Source organism: Benincasa hispida, chromosome 4 (assembly GCF_027475165.1).
Source record: "Benincasa hispida cultivar pf3 chromosome 4, pf3_genome.v1.1, whole genome shotgun sequence".
In the NCBI taxonomy this organism is placed as follows: Eukaryota; Viridiplantae; Streptophyta; class Magnoliopsida; order Cucurbitales; family Cucurbitaceae; genus Benincasa; species Benincasa hispida.
In genome coordinates this window covers 22,654,168-22,661,771 of record NC_143481.1, presented here as the reverse complement: position 1 = coordinate 22,661,771, position 7,604 = coordinate 22,654,168, and the positions used below count along the sequence as shown (strand labels likewise).

General features: G+C 39.5%; 2 non-coding genes across 2 annotated transcripts; both read left to right on the top strand.

Moving 5' to 3' along the window:
• Positions 1-2,565: 2,565 nt before the first annotated feature.
• Positions 2,566-2,672, top strand: LOC120076916 (small nucleolar RNA R71). Its single transcript, XR_005481663.1, has one exon. It is a non-coding gene; the product is annotated as a small nucleolar RNA R71 (small nucleolar RNA).
• A 3,030-nt stretch (positions 2,673-5,702) lies between these two features.
• TRNAF-GAA (transfer RNA phenylalanine (anticodon GAA)) lies at positions 5,703-5,775 on the top strand. The gene has a single exon. It is a non-coding gene; the product is annotated as a tRNA-Phe (tRNA).
• The last annotated feature ends 1,829 nt before the right edge of the window (positions 5,776-7,604 follow it).

Sequence of the window (7,604 nt, the reverse complement as noted above, 5' to 3'; positions counted from 1 at the left end):
TCTACCAACGGATCGCGCTCAAATTGATGTGCAGAAGAGAGAAATCACTTTGAGGATGCCAATGCATCCGTAGCTGCCTGCAATGCGATTGTAGCAAAAACAAACAAAGAAGAAGAAATGATCGCACCGTAAGAAGAAGAGCCAAAAAAAGAAAGAAAAACAATGCAACCTTCCCACGTGGAACTGCCAACACTTGAACTAAAAACCCTACCAACACATTTGAAGAACACATTTTTGGGGCAGAATGAGAAGCTGCCAATGATAATTTCCTCTACGCTCAACAAAGATCAAAAGAATGCGTTGATGAGCATTCTCAAGAAACATGTGCGAGCAATCGGCTAGACGCTCGTTGACATCAGAGGAATTAGCCTCGCGTACTGCATGCACCACATTCGTCTCAAGGACGACCACAAAGCAACTATTGAAAATCAACGCAGACTTAACCCTGCGATGAAGGAGGTCGTAAAAAAGGAGACTATCAAATGGCTCGATGCAGGCATTATCTATCCCATTGTAGATAGCACGTGGGTCAGCCCCACGCAATGTGTGTCGAAGAAGGGCGGAATGACGGTAGTCTCCAATGAGAACAATGAATCAATACCGTAAAGAACCATCACTGAATGGTGCATATGTATGCACTACCGTAAATTGAATGCGGCCACAAAGAAAGATCACTTCCCTCTGCCATTCATTGATCAAATGCTAGACAGACTAGTAGAGGATGATTTTTACTGCTTCTTGGATAGATATGCCGGGTACAATCAAATCATGATAGCTCCCGAAGACCAACACAAGACCACATTCACCTGGCCATATGGGAGCTTCGCTTTTCGCCGCATGCCATTTGGTCTCTGCAATGTGCCAAGCACATTCCAGAGGTGCATGATGGCTATCTTTTCAGATTTTCTCGAAGACTCAGTGGAAATATTTATGGATGACTTCTCCATTTATGGGAACACTTATGAAGTCTTCCTGTCCCATTTGGAGAAAATTCTAAATAGACTTCTCCAATCAATTATACCACCACTGAAAAAGAACTCTTGGCTGTGATTTTTGCATTGAAACATTCTGGGCATATCTATTGGGAACCAAGGTACTCATTCACACTTATCACTCGACAATCAAATATTTGATGATGAAGTCGGCTGGTATGATAAATTTGTTGATGTAGATCAGCACGTCCTTCACCTTTCCTTCTAGATGCACCAAAGATCTATCTGCAAGTTGGAGAGTCACGGTCGTGGGTGCAAGTTGTCCCACATTCAGCTGCTTAAAAATCGACAGAGGCATTAAGTTGATGTTGGCTCCAAGGTCACACAAGGCTTGCCTGATGTACAGTCCTCCTATGGAGCAGGGTATAGTAAAGCTCCCAGGATCGCTCATCTTCGGTGGAATTATTTTGAACTTTGCGTTAAAGCCATCATGGCAAACTTACCAGTACCCCTCTTCTTGCTTAACATTTCCTTCAGAAACTTCGTGAATGCAGGCATCTCCTCAATCGCTTCACTGAATGGAATACTAATATGTAATTGTTTTAACATAGACAGAAAGCATTGGTACTGTACCTTTTCATTCTTTTTCTTTCTGAGTCTCTGCGGAAAAGGTGGCAACTACACTCTCACAGTCCCATTCTCTGTCGGCTTTGAGGTGGATGCAACTTCTGGCTCTATTGCTTCTTTTTCTTCTTCTTCTTCTTGTGTAACCATAATTTAAGGTTCCAACACAATGGGAGCAATGCGGCTAAGCTCCTTCTTTTCTCCCTCCACAGTTTTTCCACTCCGCAATGTCATAACCTAACATTGCTCTTTACCTGATCCCCTCGGGTAGCGTGGGAGTTCTGTTAAACTCGACAAAACCCCTTCCGGTCTATTTTTTAGCTCACTTGCAATCTGGCCTATCTGTAATTCTAGATTGCGGATGGACGTAGCTTGACTTTGAAGCACAGTTTCGTTTTTCTCTATATACTGCTTCAGTAGGCTTTCCAGGGAGGAGAATTACAGCGGTTGCGAGCTATTAGCTTGATTGCTTGTCTGACCGTTATTTCGCAAGAACAATCCAAGTGGCCCTTCTTTCTGCACCACAGATTGGAAATTCTGCTGCTGATTCTTCCATGCAAAATTGGGGTGGTTTCTCCACTCGGGGTTGTAGGTATTAGAAAATGGATTATTTTTCACAAAGTAAATAGATTGTGAATTCTGTGGGCATTCTTCCATTGCGTGCCCATCACCGTAAGTTGAACACCTTGTGGTGTTTTGACTAATTGTGTTAATTTGCCCATTTTGTGGTGTTGGATTGCTGATCAAAATTTCCTGAATTAAGTCCATCATTGCGGTCATCTGATTCTGTAGTGAAGTAATAGCACCATTACTTACATCGTTATCCTTGATTCTCAGTCTCTGATTACTCTCTCTCCAATCCTCGTGGTTTTTAGAGATGCGATCCAAGATGTTCTTAGCCTCGTCATACGTTTTGTCAAGCAGACCACCAGCGACTGCCGCTTTGGCAGCGATCTGCGAAGAGGGATTTAAACCACGATGAAAGATTTCCATATAAAGGTCGTTTGGCAATCCATTGTGTGGACAGTTTCTAACCAACCTCTTAAACCTCACCCAGGCATCACTGAGCGATTCGTCCATGTCTTGTTCAAAATTGGTTATGAGTTTCCTTCGTCTAGCATTCTCAGTAGGTGGAAAATATTTCTTCATAAATTTCTCTACGACCTGTTCCCATGAAGTGATCTCTCCCGACTCGAGGGACTACGCCTATTTTCTTGCCTGGTCACAAAGAGAAAATGGGAACAAAGTTAGTCGAACTTCTTCGGCAGAGATGTTCGGGAACACAAAAGTATTGTAGATTTCTATAAAGCTATGGAGGTGAGCGTGCGAGTCCTGGCAATGTCGTCCTCCGAATTGTTCTGCAGTTGTTGACTCGTAGGTATGTATGATATTAAATGCTCAAAATGATGCGATACTACTTCTATTTATGCGTCAATTAGGAATATTCATGTAGTATGCTCTGCGTTGTCACAAGTTTCCTTACGATGGAGCCAAGTGTAATTCCACCGCAAGTTTCTCAGTATGATCTGAGGTCGAACACAGGAAAATGGTTTTTGGTTACTGTGGTATGTTCAAGGTATATGCGACAAGGTTTCCAATTCTTTATAAAGAAGTTTATACAGGTATGTAAATTGCGGTAAAATAAAGGAAAGCAGTAAAGATGCGATAAAACATAAAAATACAATAAACCTAAGCTAAATGTTACAAGATACAGACTTCATGTACAAGATGCTAGGATTAAGGCTGGCTTTGAAGGTTATGCAAAGATTTGGGATATGGCGACAAGTCTTATTAACAGAATAGAAAGAGAAAGATAAGTATGACAAACAACACAAGTTCTTAATTGAACTGAAGATAAAAATATTGTTCCGCTCTTTTCTTGGCGTACACCTCTCAGTGATCGGCCATGTTCCCTACATGTCTGTGGTGAAACAGAGTCTAACGTAATGAACGCAAGGTTGCTTCCATGTCTGGAAGTACTACTCACTTTAGTTAACGCACTCTTCTGACCCTCTCTCAATAGATCAGAATGACTTCTTCACTTCTACTCCTACAGGTGCAGATGCCGTCTAGCATGCTTTAGCTAAACGTATTTTATAACTTTAATATAGATTAAATTCTTGGTGATTCGTGTTGCTCATCAGGAGATTAAGAAAACATCATGAAGAAAGTGACTAATGGGTGAATGGAAATAGATAAAAATAGTAGATGGAATCTATCGAAACATTTAATATTTCTACTAAGCGTTTGATACATGATTTGTGAATGAAGAGGTAAAGAAAATTTGTAATACAATGAAAGAGAGATAGAACAGATACAAACTAGTGCCAATGTCTTGGCACAGACGCGAAGGAGATCTGCTTGCCGGATTGGATGGTTTCGATGGCAGGAAGAGCTTCTCTCTCAGGCTTGCTCCACTAGTAGCAAAGATCTCTGCACAGAGCTTCGATCAGGTATATGGCAGGTCAGATCTAAGATTCACCTCTTGGCCTTATCTCGTTCTCTTCACGGATTTCTTCTCTTTAGCACTTAGCTCAGCCTTTTCTCTCTAAAATCTTACAGCACTTAGCCCCGTATCCAGTAGCATACTTTTCTCTGTTATCAATGAGTTATTTATAGGAGTAGATCCTTGACTCCAGTCTTGTGGTCCCCATTTGATGGTTTAGGTAACTCCAAAGATGGAGGGATATTATTCCTTCTGTTATGCAATCAAACCATCAATTCTGCACAACCGTTAGTTGTACCTATGTCGCAATCCTCTGCTCTCGCGTTGCTCAGTTGCATCTTTCGATCATAGGTTCGCATGCGGTGTTTGTTTTTATTACTGCATGCGGTCGAAGCATAGCTCTGGACCGACTGTTGCCTTGCGCCGTCACTTCGGTAATCCTCTCTTCATGGTTGATTGACTGGCGCAATTGTGACATAGATGCGTTGATTAGTTTCTCATGAGCCTTGAGCGCAAGCGGTACATATGTTTGTAGCAACTATTGATGTATCCTTGCAGATCTGTTGTTCATGTCTGTGTACTGAAAAAAAATATGCGTTAGGATATGGATTCTATAGTGGCTGCAATTAAGTAAGTAGTCCAGGACTACAAAACAATTTCACCTTTAGTTCTTACACTAGTTGGAACTGCAAACAATTTTAAGCTTTAAATTGTATAATTTGCCTTCTGTCTTTTCCACCGTCTTTTTCATTTTCTTTATTTTTTTTGTTAACAAATTTAATTTACATTGAATAAAAAATTTTCAACGATGACTTTGGCAATAGTACAAGATGTAATTTTAACGGTCTTCTTTTGAATACATACTTACCTTTTCCTCGATTCAACGTCAAAAATTCCTTCATCCAATTATCTCTAATTATATATTTAGAGATAATTGGATACAAGGAGTGAAAGCTTCATATAATTCGAAAAAGCAAGAGCAACAAGTCCAAGTAAATAAAATACAAAAAAAAAAAAATACGTAATTTTTTTAGGATTAAACAAAAGGATTCGCAAATAAAAGTGCTAATGCTACAACCAGTCCATAAATAGTTAAAGCTTCCATAAAAGCCAGACTAAGCAATAAAGTACCTCGGATTTTTCCCTCCTCCTCGGGTTGTCTCGCGATCCCTTCTACAACTTGGCCTGCAGCAGTACCTTGACCTACCCCAAGTCCAATAAAAGCAAGCCCGACGGCCAACCCAGCAGCAATAACGAAAGCGGCAGAAATCAGTGGATTCATGATAAGTTCCTCACACCAAAAGAAAGAAATGGTTAACGCGTCTCTGTCTGGTAGAATATGACAATTTGAATAAAAAATCTACATAGAAAGGTTTGAAGGAAATTAAATCAATAACATATGTTGTACACTTTATTTCCCTGGGATTGTAATTCAATTGGTCAGAGCACCGCCCTGTCAAGGTGGAAGCTACGGGTTTGAGCCCCGTCAGTCCCGATGGATCCAAATCCAATAAAAAAAATATGGGAATTTTTATTTCTTCAACGAGTTCTAGTCTACTGTACTGAAACTTCCAAAGTCTTATCCAAGCCCTGAAATTTCGTGGATCTTCAAAAAGAAGACTTTGGAATACCTTTGTTCTGATTTACAATTGACATAGACCAAAGTCATCTATTAAAATAAGGATAATGTGTCGGAAATGGCCGGGATAGCTCAGTTGGTAGAGCAGAGGACTGAAAATCCTCGTGTCACCAGTTCAAATCTGGTTCTTGGCACATCATGATGAACAAGTATGTATACATTCACTCATATAAAATAAGATCAATTCCCATCTACCATTGCATATTGGTACTTATCGAGTATAGAATAGATCTGCTTCAATTTTTTCCTATTTCTAGAAATCATTTCACTGCATTTCTTGGTGTCAAAATAGGTTAAAATAGAGAATCTATTCTCTCTCTTTTTTTTAAAAAATGATCTTGGAGATTGGGGATGGTGAGAAAGCATCAACAATGGTTATTTCATATCCTCCTTTTTCTTTTCCTATTATTTTGCTTACTATGCTTGTTGTTGTAGCATTATAAACATTATTAAAAATGATATTAGTAAAACTTTTAACAAATGATCTGAAAGGAGGACAATTGCTGAATTAGGGAGACTCATTTTATGTGTTGTAACACCCAACAAAATGCCCTTTTCTTTTCCTTTCCATTAATTATTATTATTTTCTCTTCGTTTTGGTTTGCCCCAAGGGTGTCATGCGAACATCCAACTACGGTTGTATGCCAGTTTCAACTTTTAACTCATGATAATCAGAGGAGTCGTCTCTTGCATTCCTTTTCTCTTTTCGGTTTATACTACGTTGTTCTTGGAAACCCACCTTCGTTTTGGCTTGCTCCAACGGGTGTCATACGAGCATCCAACTACGAGCAGGCTTCTTTCACAACTGAACTCTTATCAGGTTGGGAACAATTTTGAAATATTCCCTTGCGCTAACATTGGAGTTTTGCAAATTTTTTTTTTTGGATATAAAAATGGACGCATTTTCTTAAATACCACATATTCCTGATCTCATCTGCTCAGACCTTCCCCACCCCCAAATTTAAAGATGAGCGAGGTCCTCATTGTGTTGTTTGGATACACTGGACAAACACTTAGGAGAAAATTTCAAAAAGAAGATTTGAGCAGAACTTTGAAAGATAAAAGGTAAAGTACTGCTAAACTAAGAATTAACAAAGTGTTAGTCAGAATTTACTAAGTATGGGAAATGTTTCTAAGTGTAACACATAATACATCATAGCAACGCAATGAAGATCGTAAAAATACAAGAGTAAAAATATAGCAAAGATTAACAAAGGAAGATAAAGAAAGAGGCACAGGCAAAGAGTAGAGTGAATTATGTACTTTGATTGTATTGACTATTAACAAAGTATGTGAATATATTACAAATGTTTGGTTTTGCAGTGCATATCATGCTTCTAATAAACGCAGATACATTTTTGCTGAGGACAGGCAACACGCATACATCCCCGCGGCACATCGCTTAACTAAATACATTTCTGGAGGATGCCTCAACATAGTGCATTTAACTAAGGCCGGGCAAAGGACGCATATGTGCGCAACACACTCCTCGCCGCAATGTATTTGGGTGTATTAGATGCATATCTCCCTTTTTTTTCTACTTACTACACCCATCCTCTCGTTATATGCCAGTTTATTTTCCTCTCTTCCTAACTCAAGTTGAAAAGATCTTGTGGTGATTTATCCAACATTCACAAAAACATGTTCCCAGTGCTACTACATGTAATGTAAGGAAACATATGCGACATGAAACTTCTAGAGCATTAAAGACTAATCTTACTAAATAACAATCACAACATGAAACAAACGGTAAAAGAAAGCAAGTAAAAATAGATGGGAAGGCCGACTGAAAGAAGTTCTCAAAGTTACCGCAATCGCTTTCCCTGCAAGCATTTTAATCCTGCTTGCCCAAATCAATGGTGTCCATGCGCCGATCGAAGTCGCCTCAATAGTAGGGTTTGATCCGCTGACCATTGACTTTGAATACGCTGCTCCCATCTAAAGTTGTTAATTCTACTGCACC